General features: G+C 41.6%; 1 long non-coding RNA gene across 6 annotated transcripts in view; it reads right to left on the minus strand.

The window, feature by feature from the left end:
* LOC103217700 (uncharacterized) overlaps nt 1-17,480 on the minus strand; it is a 326,662-nt gene that overhangs the window by 274,171 nt on the left and 35,011 nt on the right. For all 6 annotated transcript variants that reach the window (XR_012090630.1, XR_012090627.1, XR_012090631.1 and 3 more), the window contains exon 4: nt 5,279-5,408. This is a non-coding gene — a long non-coding RNA (uncharacterized lncRNA). The remainder of the gene's footprint in view (nt 1-5,278; nt 5,409-17,480) is intronic.

Consider the following 17,480-nt stretch of genomic DNA (forward strand, 5'->3'; position numbering starts at 1 on the left):
CATACTAGATGATTCCAACCACATGACATTTTGGAAAAGGCAAAATCGTAGAGACAATAAAAAGACAGTGGCTGCCAGAGATATTGGGGGAGGGAGAGAAAGATGAATAGGTACACAGGGTATGTTTAGGGTGGTTAAATTGTTCTGTATGAAACTAGAATGAACATGTAGGGGAGGAAAAACTTCCTCTACCCTCTTAGTTTCTGTGGCTAGAATTTAAGAGTTAAACTGAAAAAAGAGAGATTAATCTTTTAGTCAGACAAAGAGAAGAAGCAGACAAAGTTTATTTTTAATTTTATGTGTACAGGAGCTTCATAGAAGAGAACTAGAAACTCAAAGAGGTAGTGAGACCGTGGGGCTTACATACCATTTGATATGGTTTAGCTTTGTCCCCACCCAAGTCTCATCTTGAATTGTAGCTCCCATAATTCCCACGTGTTGTGGGAGGGACCCAGTAGGAGATAACTGAATCATGGGTTTCCCCCACATTGTTCTCATGGTAGTGAATAAGTCTTATGAGATCTGGTGGTTTTATAAGGGGAAACCTTTTTGCTTGATTCTCACTCTCTCTTTTTGCCTGCCACCATGTGAGACAAGTCTTTCACCTTCTGCCATGATGGTGAGGCCTCCCCAGCCACATGGAACTGTGAGTCCATTAAACTTCTTTTTCTTTAAAATTACCCAGTCTAGCATATGTCTTTATCAGCAGTGTGAAAAGGGACTAATACACCATTTTAGCAAAGGATGATAACTTGTGGAGACATGACTAGACAAAAGAAAGGGGGAGCTCAGGTTCCTAGGGGTGGTAAATTGGGAGAAGGTGACTAGGGAGTACATGGTAGATAAGGGTTGTTTACTGAGATTTGCTACACAAACTCAAGTTCTCTCTGGTTGTAAGAATGGAGAATCGTTCTCCTCTCCCAGGTATGGGAAAAGGGAAATTTATCCCCTGCTTTTAGGCAGAAAAGAGAGGTCAGGGAGCTCTTTCTGAGTCTGCTGTTTCTAAATTGCCTTCAGTTCAAAATAATTCTTATGACAAAGTAGAATATTTTGGGGGTAGAATATTCTGATCCCTTTCAGTGGATACATGTTATTATACCCTTGTCAAAACCATAGAACTGTACAACACAAAGAGTGAGCCCTCATGTAAACTACGGACTATAGTTAACAATAATGTATCAATATTGGTTCATTAATTTCAACAAATGTACCACACCAATGCAAGTTGTTAATAATAGGGGAAATTGTGGAGGGAAATTGAAGAGTAGGGATAGGGTGGGTGTATAGAACTCTATGCAATATCTGTTCAATTATTCTATAAATCTAAAACTGTATTTTTTAAGTCTAAAAAATCAAAACACATACACAAAAATGACCGTGGGAATGGAGCACAACAGTAAGCATTACAGTTCACATTTACCGAATGCTCACAGTGTGGGCAACACCAAGTTAAAAATTTTCAAACATTTCCTCTTTTCACACTGACACTCTAAGGTAGTGTGTTAGTTCATTTTCATGCTGCTAATAAATACATATCCAAGAGTGGGCAATTTACAAAAGAAAGAATTTTATTGTACTTACAGATTCACACGGCTAGGGAGACCACACAATCATGGCAGAAGGCACGGAAAAGGAAGTAACATCTTACGTGGATGGCAGCAGGCAAAGAGCGAGCTTGTGCAGGGAGACTCCTGTTCTTAAAACCATCAGATCTTGTGAGAACCATTCACTAGCACGAGAACAGCAAGAGAAAGACCCACCCCCATGATGCAATCATCTCCCACTGCGTCCCTCCCACAACAAGTGGGAGTTATGGGAGCTACAAGATGAGATTTGGGTGGCCAAACCATATCACTCCACCCCTTGCCCCTCCCAAATCTCGTGTCTTCACATTTCACAACCAATCATGCCCTCCCAACAGTCCCCCAAAGTCTTAACTCATGTCAGCATTAATTCAAAAGTCCACAGTCCAATATCTCATTTGAGACAAGGCAAGTCCCTTCTGCCTACGAGCCTGTAAAATCAAAAGCAAGTTAGCTACTTCCTTAGATACAATGGGGGTACAGGTATTGGGTAAACTCAGCTGTTCCAAATGGGAGAAATTGGCTAAAACACAGGGGCTACAGGCCCCATGCAAATCTGAAATCTAGAGGGGCAGTCAAATCTCAAAGCTCCAAAATGATCTCCTTTGATGCCATATCTCACATCCAGGTCATGCTGATGCAAGAGGTGGGTTCCCATGGTCTTGGACAGCTCTGCCCCTGTGGCTTTGCAGGGTATAGCCTCCCTCCTGGCTGCTTTCATGGGCTGGCATTGAGTGCAAGGTGCAGGTGCATGGTGCTAGCTGTGAGTGGATCTATCATTCTGGGGTCTGGAGGACGGTGGCCCACTTCTCACAGCTCCACTAGGCGGTGCCCCAGTAGGAACTCTGTGTTGGAGCTCTGACCCCACATTTCCCTTCCGTACTGCCCTAGCAGAGGTTCTTCATGAGGGCCCTGCCCCTGCAGCAGACATCTGCCTGGGCATCCAGGCATTTCCATACATCTTCTGAAATCTAGGCAGAGGTTCCCAAACCCCCATTTTTGACTTCTGTGCACTGGCAGGCTCAACACCACGTGGAAGTTGCCAAGGCTTACAGTTTGCACCCTCTGAAGCCACAACCTGAGCTCTACATTGGCCCCTTTCAGCCACAGCTGGAGTAGCTGGGACATAAGGCACCAAGTCCCTAGGCTGCACACAGCACAGGCATCCTGGGCCTGGCCCACAAAACCACTTTTTCTTCCTAGGCCTGCAGGCCTGTGATGGGAGGGGCTGCTGTGAAGACCTCTGACGTGCCCCGGAGACATTTTCCCCATTGTCTTGGGGATTAAAATTTAACTTAGGCAAATTTCTGCAGCCAGCTTGAATTTCTCCTCAGAAAATGGGATTTCTTTTCTATTGCATTGTCAGGCTGCAAATTTTCCAAACTTCCACGCTCTACTTCCCTTATAAAACTAAATGCCTTTAACAGCACCCAAGTTACCTCTTGAATGCTTTGCTGCTTAGAAATTTCTTCTTCCAGATACCCTAAATGATCTCTCTCAAGCTCAAAGTTCCACAAATCTCTAGGTCAGGGGCAAAATGCCACCAGTCTCTTTGCTAAAACATAACAAGAGTCACCTTTGCTCTAGTTCCCAACAAGTTCCTCATCCCCATCTGAGACCACCTCAGCCTGGATTTCATTGTCCATATCATTATCAATATTTTGGTCAACGCCATTCAACAACTCTCTAGGGAGTTTTAAACTTTCCCATTTTCCTGTCTTCTGAGCCCTCCAAACTGTTCCAACCTCTGCCTGTTACCTGGTTTCAAAGTCACCTCCACATTTTCAGGTACTTTTACAGTACCACTCCACCACCTGGTACCAAATTACTGTATTGGTCTGTCCTCATGCTGCTGATAAAGATATACCCAGACTGGGCTCGGTGGCTCAAGCCTGTAATCCCAGCACTTTGGGAGGCCAAGGCAGGTGGATCACAAGGTCAGGAGTTCGAGACCAGCCTGGCCAATATGGTGAAACCCCGTCTCTACTAAAAATACAAAAATTAGCCGGAAGTGGTGGTGGATGCCTGTAGTCCCAGCTACTCGGGAGGCTGAGGCAGAAGAATCGCTTGAACCCGGGAGGTGGAGGTTGTAGTAAGCGAGACTCCGTCTCAAAAAAAAAAAAAAAAAGATATACCCAAGACTGGGCAATTAAAAAAGAAAGAGGTTTATTGGACTTACAGTTCCATGTGGCTGGGGAGGACACACAATCATAGCAGAGGGCAAGAAGGAGGAAGTCACATCTTATGTGGATGGGAGCAGGCAAAGAGAGAACTTGTGCAGGAAGACTCCTATTTTTAAAACCGTCAGATCTCATGAGACCCATTCACTATCACAAGAACAGCACAGGAAAGACCCGCCCCCATGATTCAATCACCTCTCCCTGGGCCCCTCCCACAACACATGGGAATTATGGGAGCTACAAGAGGAGAGTTAGGTGGGGACACAGAGCCAAACCATATCAGGTACTGAATAAAATCACATGCACCTGAGGGTTGAGGGAACTAAAAGTGAGAGCAGTTAATCCCTGGCCCAAGGGGGCATAGCCAGGAAGTGTCATCAGGTTTCAAACCCAGGTCCACAAATTTACCCACTGTGGGAAACTTCTATTTATTCATAGTTGCTTTTGCCTACACACAAAATGAGTGGGTTACTACTAAGTTTGATCGGTAGCTACATTAGAAAATAGTAAGGCAGATTAAGAGGAAAAGATTCTCAGTCAATGCTTCCTGATGATCCAGGGACACACACAGTTAAAACTGATGGTGGAAAAACAGGACAGGTGGGCAATCGCATGACTGTCTTGGCAAAAATTTTGTTTCAAATAAACAAATAATGACAACATTGATATATAAACTTAAATGACAATACTTCACTTTAAACAAGACTATTAATAACCAAGAAATTGCCAATAAAACAAACAAACAAAAAAGGCAGGGGAGGGAGAAAGAGACTAGAAATGGTCACACATTAAAAAAGAGATATATGAGTCATCAGCCTAATCCAGTATGTGAACGTCATGCGGGTCTTGATGTTATAGAATCTCCAAATTTAGGTCTGTGCACCTGATGTACGGTAAGCCAAACACTCACACATCAGCACTCAGGAACAGAGAAAGCTTGACCAAAGCAAGAGGGAAGAAGAGACAATCTCTCAAATCTGCCCTGCCTTTGAATATAACTGAGGACTTGTATGAGTAAGGTGGGTATATGGGAGATGAAATTCTCGCAGTGATCAAAGCTGTTTGCATCCCTCTACCCAAATTTCTGGGCACCTTCAAGGAGGTCTGCATAACCTAAGGATCATGGTTCTTTAAAAGAAAAAAAACAAGTTCATCAACCTGATAGGCACCCCTGCGGACTAGGATATGAAGTTAATCAATTATTAGTGACCACCCTTTACTGAAATAACGACATGCAAGCAAGTATGCATAGAGAAAGAAAAGGACAAGGGGAAAGGGAAAGTAGGTAAAACAAACATAGTATGATCTTTGTAATAGAGACTCAGTTACAGTGATTCAAACAAAACAATTCTGGGGTCAGTTATGAACGAATCAGTAAAATTTGATCATAGATTGGGTGATAGACAATACCAACACATTAGTAAATTTTAGGTACAATTATTTTATCAAAATGACACTAAAAAATAACTTATCAAAAACATTAAAGGTAAGCCTAGGCTAAACACAGTGACTCACTCCTGTAATCCCAGCACTTTGGGAGGTCAAGGTAGAAAGATTGCTTGAGGTCAGGAGTTCAAGTCTGCAGTGAATAATGCATGATTTGCCACTGTGCTCCAGCCCTGGGCAACAGAGTGAGACCCTGTATCTAAAAAAAAAAAAAAAAAAAAAAAAAGATTAAAGGTAAATCTAAATATGTCCAGTATTTCCTTTGAAATAATTTGAGAAGGGACAGAGAGAGATACAGATCAAATAAAATTGACTGTGAACTGATATCGTATAATCGTTGGAGCAAGATTAGATGGGTACCCAGGTTCATTATGCTATTCTCACTCCCTTTAAATAGGCTTGACATTTTCCACAATGAAAGGGTTTTTTAGAGTTTATTATAGAGCATTAGTTCTAGCACTTATCTAACCCATTGCATTGTTTTCATTCAATAAATAAGGGATGTGAACATTAACTATAAAAATAATATTTGAAATTAAAACATAAGATTAGGCCTGGCACACTGGCTCACACCTATAATCCCAGCACTTTGGGAGGCCTAGGCGGGCGGATCACCTGAAGTCAGGAGATCCAGACAAGCCTAACCAATATGGTGAAACCCCATCTCTACTGGAAAAAAAAAAAAATTAGCCAGGTATGGTGGCGTGCACCTGTAATCCCAGCTACTCAGGAGGCTGAGGCAGGAGAATCACATGAATTCGGAGGCAGAGGTTGCAGTGAGCCAAGATCACGCCACTGCATTCCAGCCTGGGTGTCAGAGGGAGAGCCTGTCTCAAAATAAAATAAAATAAAATAAAATAAAAAATAAGATTAGCATATACAAGCATTTTCATCCTGATTATTTCAATAAATCATGCCCTGTAGTTTCTGTTAACCTTTCCAGGAAAGAGCTGATGTCAGTCTCTACTCCTTCCCCAGCCCCTATGTCCTGGGTCTCTCACTGATTTCTTTCAAATGCCCTTGGCCAGAAAAGGGCATCCACAGAAGAAAGAGCAAGTCTAAGGGGTGCTGTTACCTATTGATATTTTTCCTTCAAGTGAAGGACAGAATGAACTCTCAGGGTTCTGAATACAGTAACAGGTCTCCTTCACCCGTGGGCATCACCCACTACCACAAATACCAATCCTTGGGTCTAGGAAATCCAGAGGACCTCAAGAAAATCTATCATCCCCACTGAGTTTAGATTGGTTCATTTGTTATTCCTGGGAAATATGATTTCAAGGACTTCGAGTGACTCATAGGGAATGTAGAAAGGAAAATGAGGTTCTGTCTCCTTCCCAAACAGACTAGGAAATGTTCTCGGCTAGCCATTGGGAGACACTGGCTTACGGGTGGTTTCAAGCTGGAGGTAAAAATGGAAATTCCATGTCCCTAGCAACAAAAGTATAAACCAAAGTCACAAAGTACTTATATGAAATCTAATTTCAGGGACTGGTGTGTTCTTTTGTTTCAGAAATTTCTTTTTCTTTCTTTCCTTTTTTTGTTTGTTTGTTTGTTTATTAAGATAGTATCTCATTGTGTCACCCAGGCTGGAGTGCAGGGGCATAATCTCGGCTCACTGCAACCTCCGCCTCTGGGTTCAAGCGTTTCCCCTGCCTCAGCCTCCCTAGTAGCTGGGATTACGGGAGCCCACCACCATGCCAGGCTAATTTTTGTAATTTTAGTAGAGACAGGGTTCCACCATGTTGGCGAAGTTGGTCTCGAACTCTGGACCTCAGGTGATCCGCCTGCCTTGGCCTCCCAAAGTACTGGGATTACAAGCGTGAGCCACCAAGCCCAGCCCCTGTTTCAGAAATAGTGAAGTGCTAGACTTGCCCTGACATAGGATGGTCACAGCAGTCTGGACCCTGCACCATGTGTCTCCTTGGATTCAAAAGTTTACTTGTGGCTGGAGGCAGAGGCTCACACCTGTAATCTCAGCACTTTGGGAGGCCAAGGCCAGAGGATTGCTTGAGGCCAGTAATTCAAGGTCAGCCTGGGCAACGTAGTGGGATCCCTATTTCTACAAAAAAAATTAAAAATTAGCCAGGCATGGTAGTGTGCACCTATGGTCCCAGCTCCTCGGAAGGCTGAGGTGGGAGGATCTCGAGCCCAGGAGGTGGGCTGTGAGCCATGAGCTGTGACTGCACCTGTGCATTCCAGCCTGGGCAACAAACAGACATTGTCTCAAAAAAAAAAAAAAGTTTAGTTGTGTGTTATATATCATACATATGAATACATATGCAGCATTTTATTTCTAGACGTGGCAAACAGTGAATATGCTTACCTGTTATCCTCTTTCCCTCAAGGGAGTCCCTCACTTCTAGAAAGAAAAATTTCACAGACAAGGGAAAAGAGTGTTTCAGCTTTGGCCAATTTATTCAGCCAGCTGTTCAGACATTCTTTTTAAACGATGCTTGTCATTTACCTGTACTGGTTTTGGCTTTTGGTATTCAAAACACTCCAAAATGCTTGTATTCATATGCCTTTCTACTAGTTTTTAAATGTGTTTGGGGGATTTCACTAAGCCTAGTGATTTAAAATTCTAAAGGTCAGGAAGTATATCACTGTCTACTTAAACAATGACCCTGCATGGTACAAAAATAAAATATTGATTATGCAAATTGACAAATGCATATTATCTATGATGCCATTGCAGAGTATTGAACTGAATTCCAGTCTGAAGAGTTCCAGCCTGTCCATTCACAAACGATTTGATGTTAGGTCAATTATTAATGTCTACTAGCCTTTTTATAAAATAAGGGATGCAGATTAAGTGACTGTTGATGATTATTCAAAATCTCAGATGCAATTACCCTAATAACCCTTCAAATCACAACTCTGATTTTCTCTGGGATAAGAATTTGATACATGATAATAAGCCTCCAAGAGGCTGCCTCAACCCTGCACTGAAATATGCTATTGATAGAGACAGAAGCCAGCCATGGGTCCCTGGTGAAAGGGCCCCCACTTCCAAGCATAAAACAGCTTGAAGGCTGAAAAACCAAACTGCTGGTCCCAGATGAAACCTGCCCTTTCCCGACTGATTCTGAATAATGCCCACCTGTGCACCGAGAGGACAGGGTGGAGCCTTGGGAAGTCCGCACTTTTTGCAGCAGGGAGGAGCCTGGCCTCTTTAGTTCCTGGGTGGTGACCTGGGATTCAGTCTGTGAGGCAAGAGACCTGCTGGCAGGACTCTCTCTTTGCTGAGAGTTCCTGTTTCCCGTTTTCTTTTCACTCAATAAACCCTGCCCTACTCACCCTACAATGCACCTGCATGTCTACATTTTCCTGGTCGCATGACAAGAACCCAGTTTTTTTCTACAACACTATTCCATATCTTGGGAGTTTTATCTGAAAAATGGCCATTTGCACAGGACATTCACTTCCTGAGGGTAGGTCCATCTGGGATACCAAATTGCAGATCAGTGGTTACTTAATGAACTTAGGATCAGAACATATGACACTGTGTTTCTGAAAACCTGCTTTCTTCAAATCAGGATAGCTAATTAGGCTGCAGCCATTACAGAAAGACATCAATTTCGATACTCATCATTAATCATGAAAAATCACAGCATTCTTCCTCTTCTGTGTAATACAAGAAAATGCCTTTAACTCTCATTTTAAACTGTAGGGGAGGAAAAATAATTTTCTTTCTAACTTTCAGAGTTCTTAGTTGAGATGGACCCAGTAACAGAACACACATTAACAAGAGAAAAGCAAAAGGAAGTTTATTTATTTTTATTTTTTTATTATTATACTTTAAGTTCTAGGGTACATGTGCACAACGTGCAGGTTTGTTACATATGTATACATGTGTCATGTTGGTGTGCTGCACCCATTAATTTGTCATGTACATTAGGTATTTCTCCTTATGCTATCCCTCCCCACTCCCCCCACCCCATGACAGGCCCTGGTGTGTGATGTTCCCTGCCCTGTGTCCAAGTGATCTCATTGTTCAATTCCCACCTATGAGTGAGAACATGTGGTGTTTGGTTTTCTGTCCTTGTGATAGTTTGTTGAGAACGATGGTTTCCAGCTTCATCCATGTCCCTACAAAGGACACAAACTCATCCTTTTTTGTGGCTGCATAATAGAGCAAACAGAAGTTTAATAACATGTACACCTCATGTATACTGGGAGATACCCAAAGAAATGAGCAAATCTCCAAGAGATGACTTAGAATTCAGCCTTAAGTACCAACTTCTGCTGAAACAAAGAAAGAAGGGTGTTGGGAAGGCCAGTAATGGGGAGGTGAGCAGAAAAAGCACAGTAAAGAAGAGTAAGGCTTGTTATGCAGACTTAGGTGGATGGGTCTCTAGTAATTTAATCATATTTCCCTTCTTGGTACACAGAGGGAGACACACTTACAAATGGAGATTTTTCTTTATAGGTGTAAGTTTCCCTTACAAAAGAGAAATTTTTGTGTTTTCAAAACTTCTCTTGTGTCCAGTGTCTAAAAATGATCCGTTCAAAGTAATCTTTATTTCGGCATATTTCGGGGTAGCACATTTTCATCTCATACACCACTCTGTACAGACCGTGACCCTACAGCTATGACATTCCCTTAACTCTATTAGAAATAAATGGATAATAACTTCTCTTATACTATTTGCTTTCTCTTATCTGTAGCAGACACTTGCGGTGCCTCAACCACTTCCCTAGACCACCAGATTTCAGCACAGCTGTGAAGGACAAGTCTGTGCAAGTAACCAGCATCCCACCTCAAGCTGTGCTGTGGCATCTCACAATCTGGACTTTCTCTGCAGTCACTCAAAGCAATGCAGCCCGCCTCTTCCCTAAACAGGCACACTTGGAAGTGCATGGTGCCAAAGTGTCACTAGCAAAACCCACAATCAATGGGAGACACAAAATTAATAGATGGGTGTCCCAGTCTCCCTGTCCTTCCCTAAAACATCTCTGAGGGATTTCACAAAGTTTCTTAGCAGCTCTTCAACAGAATGGAGCCCCAGTTGTTCATAGAGGTAGCTATACCTCAGTAACTCCACGTTTTCCCATGGCTCTACTCTCTCACTTCTGCTTCCTGGGATTCACTCCCAAAGAAACTACCTGAGCCCACATACTTGTCTCAGGCCCTCTGCTTTCAGGGAAACTCAAATGAGGATATTCTTCTTGAAGACAACTGGAAGACATTTCAGTCTCATGGACAAGACACTAAGTTGATGTTCCCCTTAAGAGTGAGAAATAAAAATAAAATCCTGAGCCCCCCAACCAGCTGAACAGAACCATCTCTTGGCGAAGGGTACCACAGAGAAACCTTGAAAACTGCACTCCTGGCCATGATGACATGGAAGATTGAACATGCCTCGTTCACCTCCCCTGCAACCTTGCTAACAGTCATGAGGCTTTCTTTCTTAGGGGTTAAACAGAAACCAGCCCTCGGGAAAGGCTGGCTCCACCAGTGATTTCCACCAACCTTGTGACTGTCCTTCCTTTTGCAGTTTTGACAAAACGACCACTCAGCTTTCCTTCCTGACAAGAGAACATCGAACATGAAATGGCTCTGGCCAGTTTATAGAGGATGCATAGTAAGGGTTTTTGTGTTCCCTGCTTCACCTTTTGAGTCAGAGGGCTGAAAACTCCATCCTCAGATTATACTAATGCCACCATATTTTGAACATGAGGCCCATGGACAGGCATGAAGCTCAACTGTGTATGTGCATGTTTCTCCTTTCATATATTTGTGCCTTTTCCTGTAGCTGATTAAATATGTATATTCAGGTGGAGCATGGTGGCTCATGCTGTAATCCCAGCATTTTGGGAGTCTGAGACAGGAGGATCACTTGAGGCCAGAAGTTCAAGACCAGCCTGGCCAACATGGCAAAACTCCATCTCTACTAAAAATACAAAAATTGTCCGGGCTTGGTGGCACACGCCTGTAACCCCAGCTACTTGAGAGGCCGAGGCATAAGAATCACTTGAACCTGGGAGGCAGAGGTTGCAGTGAGCCAAGATGGGGCCCCTGAACTCCAGCCTGGGCAACAGTGAGACTCTGCCTCAAAAACAAACAATTGGGAGGCCGAGACAGATGGATCACTTGAGGTCAGGAATTTGAGAGCTGCCTGGCCAACATGGTGAAACCCCATCTCTATTAAAAATGCAAAAATAAGCCAGGCATGGTGGCAGGTGCCTGTAATCCCAGCTACTCGGGAGGCTGTGGCAGGAGTATCACTTGAACCCAGGAGGCAGAGGTTGCAGTGAGCTGAGATTGTGCCACTGCACTCCAGCCTGTGTGACAGAGCGAGACTCTGTCTAAAAAAACAAACAAACAAACAAACATGTATATTCAGCTACCTCATTCAGTATAAATTCCTGTCTTATTCTTCCCTCCCTCGGAGTGCCTGTTTCTGGCTTCTGGCAGGAGGCTACACTTCCCACCCTGTCAGAATGGCCACCTGAGGGCTGCAATTCTTTATAAAAAACAAAGCTCACCTTTCCAAATTTATGAACCTCATCATTATTCAGTTGACAAGAGAAACATTTTATTAATCCTTCCCCCAAATTTTGGAATTACCCTGCAACGTAGTATATACATCCCCATTATGCAACCCCAAGTATTTCAGGCCTTTTGAGTGGCATCTCATTATCTGACTACCTACAGCACTATATGATTTCAGTAAAATGGTCAGTGGTGAAATTGCTGAAACCTAAAACTAGAATACAAGGTGATCTTTCCATGTACATCAGCAGAAATCTGTGGCCATATTTTCAACACAAATGCCAAAATTCTATACATGCTTTTGTTTGTACAGACTATTACAGTATATTATACAGAGTTGGGTGCAGCATTTTACTAGAATACAAGGTGATCTTTCCATGTACATAAGCAGAAATCTGTGGCCATATTTTCAACACAAATGCCAAAATTCTATACATGCTTTTGTTTGTACAGACTATTACAGTATATTATACAGAGTGGGAGGCTGAGGCGGGTGGACCACTTGAGGTCAGGAGTTCAAAACCAACCTGGCCTACATGGTGAAACCCCGTCTCTACTAAAAACACAAAAATTAGCCAGGCATGATGGTGCACGCCTATAATTCCAACTACTTGAGAGGCTGAGGCAGAAGAATCACTTGAACCTGGGAAGCTGAGGTTGCAGTGAGCCAAGATTGTGCCACTACACTCCAGTTTGGATGACAGAGCAAGATCCTGTTTCAAAAACTTTAAAATTAAAAAATATATATGTTTATTATTTATTTGTATATAAAATATGTATAACATATATTATGAAAAGTAAAAAGACTTCGCTAAGATTTTAAGCTGTTTCAATAGGATTTTTTGTATTAAAAATCAGTACTAATTTTCAAATGTAAGATACAAGAATTTAAATATCATAATGAGCAACTGTTTCAAGGAAAATTGAAAAGACATAACACAGAACCTGGTGAAATTTTTACAACGAATATATTTTTAAGATTTTGAACTTTAAATTACAACCAATTAAGTAAAACCAGTTCTATTTTAATACAAAATCATTATAAAATATGTGTTTGTTGAATTGTTTGATTATTTTTAGAATAATGCCAATTAAATGCTTCTTCCTCTTGTCTAACCTAGAAGGTTTGTTAATGGGGGAAGAAAACTTCTTTTGTCTGCTGAAGTCAACACAGTTTTTCCAAGATGTAGAATTTGACACATTCTGAAGTTAGTATTGGCTAAAAGAGTTACGATAATTGGCCTTTTTCTGATCATATTTGATTGAGTCTTCTGGAGTCACTAAATCATTGTTCTTAATTTTCATTATCTTAGAATATAAACTAGCTGACTTGGAGTCAGGGGTTTAATTCATTTTGAATAAGACTTAACACCCCCCCTTACATTAATAGACTCTTAAGGCTGTTACTGCTTAGGAAAGATTTGGGTAATGAATAGGCATATTGTCCCTGAAGTTAAACTTGCTTTTAAAGCAAGAAAAAGACTTTTTGCAATTTAAATGTTTGAATCTTTTTGAAACATCAAATAGCTACTTAAAGGAGTAAATATATGTATATTCATTAAATTCAAAAACAAATTTCCATCTACAAAATCAGAATTCTCTCATCAGTTCTTAAGGTAATTTCATTTATTACTTTGCTTTCATTTGAATTTTTTCTTCATGAATTGTCTTCCCTTTAAAGAAATGACTTTTTACAAAATACTAATAGTGCCTCACATTTGCATGGCATTTTCAAGTACTGAAATGACTTTAACTTAACGTTGTTTTAACTGAGGCTCAAAAAAAACTTTGTCAGACAATGATAATATCCTATTTTACTGAAGAAACTGAGGTCACGCTGCTAATAACTGGCAATATCTGCATTCAAATCCAGGTCTTCCAGCTCCAGGTTTAACAATGAGCCATTTGTCCCACAACTACTAACATTTCCAAAAAGAATTCTGTAAAAATCACCTCAAGCATTCCACAAAGTGAAATAGAAGCACAATTGTCACCAGTGGTATTCAAAGTCAAAAAGGGAGGTCTCTCCTTCATGGAATGAACATGAGCAGGTAGTTAACCAGAGAACACCAGCTCATCTAGAAGAGTCGGTGGTCACCTCCCAGGTTTTTGGACTCTAGGAAACACAATTTCATTGAGCCTGTAAGACAACTGCAGCAAACTGACAAAAATGATAGCTTTAAAGGATTCATTTTGATCTATCCAATCATTGATCCGTAAAGTAAAAAATCTGCCTTAGGTACAACTTGACACAATAGACTGTAAAAATTCTGTGGGACCTGTTGAAGTTTATCACATTAATGGCATTCTGCATTCATTTGATAGATAAGAGCAAATCTTAGAGACATGCTAATGCTCAGGAAAGAAGTGACCATTGATCAGTGACATGAGATGGTAGGGCATTAATCATATAATCCTAACCAAATGTCCCCTGTGGTTCCACCTGAATAATCCATGACCTGCTTCTGTGTGTTAATCTCAACTTTACTATGTGTATCAGAGTTCTCCAAAGAGATAGAACCAATAGGCAGGAGATAGATGATAGATAGATAGATGTTACTGGAAAAAGGGTCTCATCCCAGACCCCAGGAGTGGGTTCTTGGATCTCAGACAGGAAAGAATTCAGTGTGAGTAGCAGAGTACAGTGAAATTAAGATAGTTTGTTAGAGACTACTCTTATTACAGAGTAGGGCATCCTCAGAAAGCAAGAGAAGGAATGCCCCCATGTCAAACATAATGCTTGCTTATATACAATGTTAGGACTAAGAATAATGTGCTTTATTATTATACAAAGGCTTGTGATTAGCTTGTAACAGTCTATAAGTATCGTTCTTCTCTTGTTTACCTATTGATATCAGCAAGAATTTATGGTTGTACTATAATCTTTAAAGTGAAACCTATTCCTAAGCTAAGAATGCTTTTTATTCTGTTGCATAGGCTGGGGTGCAGTGGCACGATCATGGCTCACTGCAGCCTGGATGTCCCATACTCAGGTAATCCTCCCACCTCAACCTTCTGAGTAGCTGGGACCACCGTTGTGTGCCATCACCCTTGGCTAATGTTTGTATTTTTTGGAGAGATGGAGTTGCACTATGTTGCCCAGTCTGGTCAAGTGATCCACCTCCCTCAGTCTCCCAAAGTGTTGGGATTATAGGCGTGCACCACCCTGCCTGGTCTGTTCTTAAGATATCTGGACGTCAGAACATTTCCTTAAGTTCTGGGTCTTATTCAGTTGGCATAATTAACTTGTTCCCTCAATCATAAACATCTTGTGACCAGGAGTGCCTAACTTCCTGGAAGTGTAGAAGGTCTCACTTCATTCAGCCTTTATTCAAGAGGGAGTCACTCTGGTTTGGATGCCAATGACAGACAGATAGATAGATAGATAGATAGATAGATAGATAGATAGATAGATAGATAGATAGACAGGCAGATAGATAACAAGAAATATATTAGGGGAATTGGCTCACATGATCAGGGAAGCTAAGAAGTCCCACTATAGGGTGTCTGTAAGCTGGAGAATCAGGAGAGCTGGCAGCACCGGTCAGCCCAAGTCAGAAAGCCTCAGAACCAAAGAAGCTGACGGTGTAACTCTCAGTCTGAGGCTTATAGCCTGATTACACAGGGGGCTGCTTCTTGTATGAGTCCTGGAGCCCAAATGCTGGAAAATCTGGGATTCTGATGTCCAAGGCCAGGAGAAGAGGGTGTTCCAGCTCCAGAAAAGAGAGAAATCAAATTCACGTTTTCTCTGCCTTTTTGTTCTATCTGGGCCCCCAGCTGATTGGATGGTGCTCACCCGTGTTGAGGGTGGATCCTCCCCACTTAGTCCATCTACTGACATACCAATCTCCTGTAGTGTGCCGCACCCAGACATAATGCCTTACCGGTTATGTAGGTATCCATTAATCCAGTCAAGTTGACACCTAAAATAAACCATCACACTATGCTTCTGTCTTACTAGCAGTTATATTTTGAGGAAATGGATCCCTATCCTTCATATAAAATGTATGGTACTCTGTGACTTAGTAAAGCAACAAATGACTTAAAATAACACCTGTGGAAAATATTTACAAATATTAACATTGATGTTACAGTAAGGCAGCATCAAAAAGTCCAGGACTATTTCTCAGTAGCAAAGAAATAAAAAGGCACTATAAAAAGGCCGGGTATGGTGGCTCACACCTGTAATCCCAGCACTTCGGGAGGCCTAGGCAGGCGCATCACGAGGTCAGGAGATCAAGATCATCCTGGCTAACATGGTGAAACCCTGTCTCTACTCAAAATACAAAAAATTGGCTGGGCGTGGTGGCGGGCACCTGTAGTCTGTCCCAGTTACTTGGGAGGCTGAGGCTAGAGAATGGTGTGAACCTGGGAGGCGGACCTTGCAGTGAGCAGAGATTGTGCAACTGCACTCCAGCCTGGGCAACAGAGTGAGACTCCATCTCAAAAAAGAAAAAAAAGAAAGAAAGCATCTTCATGGAGGGATGGCCTGGCAGAGGCCAGCAGAGCCCAAGCAGAATGAGATAGCATCCATGGAGGGTGGAGAGCAGAGTGGCAATGGAAGCTTAGCCACATACCGTGGACTGTTGGAGGGAAACACGTGTGATAAAATAAATAAATACATTTGGTATAATTGGCAAATCAGGTTTCTTACTGTCAGAGAAGAAAGCTATAGATATTGAAATGAAAGAAAAACAGAATGAATTCAGTGGTGTTGAACTGAAATGGAAGGAATTGGTATGAATTTATAAATTTATATAAATGTAGACATATGAGTAACAGATATATGGATGCATGTCTGCATATTATTATATATTCCTTAGTTTTTGTCCTCTGAAACAGTCTGGAGGCAGTGACACCACAAGAATAATGAGTACATTTAGCACCCAAATCTTGGCTTCTAAATACTATTCTCATTAAAAAGAAACAGGACCCTTTAGCAAAGTGACCAATTCCCGGATGGGAAAGAAAAAATACAAAATGAGCCTAGAATATTTTCTGTACCAGAAAGTCAGGAAATACTTAAAGAATAGTAGTAAGAGAAATGTCAAAAGATAACAAAAGCAATCAAAGTGGCTCCCACGGCAACAATTTGAACTTTAAAATAAATAATCATAGTAGTGGATTTTAGTCCATTAAATAAGTAGACCACAAATCTATAAAGGTATAAAGAAAGAGGCCAGGTGTGGTGGCTCATGCCTGTAATCCCAGCACTTTCGGAGGCCAAGGCAGGTGGATCACCTGAGGTCAGGAGCTCGTGACCAGCCTGGCCAACCTGGTGAAATCCTGTCTCTACTAAAAGTACAAAAATTAGCTGGGTATGGTGGTGGGTGCCTGTAATCCCAGTTACTCGGGAGGCTGAGACATGAGAATCACTTGAACCCAGAAGGCAGAGGTTGCAGTGAGCCGTGATCATGCCATTGCACTCCAGCCTGAGTGACAAGAGTGAAACTCTGTCTCAAAAAAAAAAAAAAAAAAAAAAAAAAAAAAAAAAAAAAAGAAGGAAAGAAAGAAAAGATATAAAGAAAGAAATGAATAACATGAAAGTTTGAAGAGGAATGAAATTTTTGCAGAGTTTTAAAGTACTTCACCATGAAATACTTATTATTTCTTAAAGAGGAAAGAATAAACTACTGTGAAGAAACCTGGCAATCACCACCTTAACCCAGTTATCACAGAGACATCATCAGTAATTGAACAAGTCACAGTTGTGTACCACAGACAGCATGCAATGAGGGAGCAGCATTATTTCTGTGATATCCCTGCCAAAGA

The sequence above is a fragment of the Chlorocebus sabaeus genome, chromosome 2, assembly GCF_047675955.1.
Source record: "Chlorocebus sabaeus isolate Y175 chromosome 2, mChlSab1.0.hap1, whole genome shotgun sequence".
Taxonomy (NCBI): domain Eukaryota; kingdom Metazoa; phylum Chordata; class Mammalia; order Primates; family Cercopithecidae; genus Chlorocebus; species Chlorocebus sabaeus.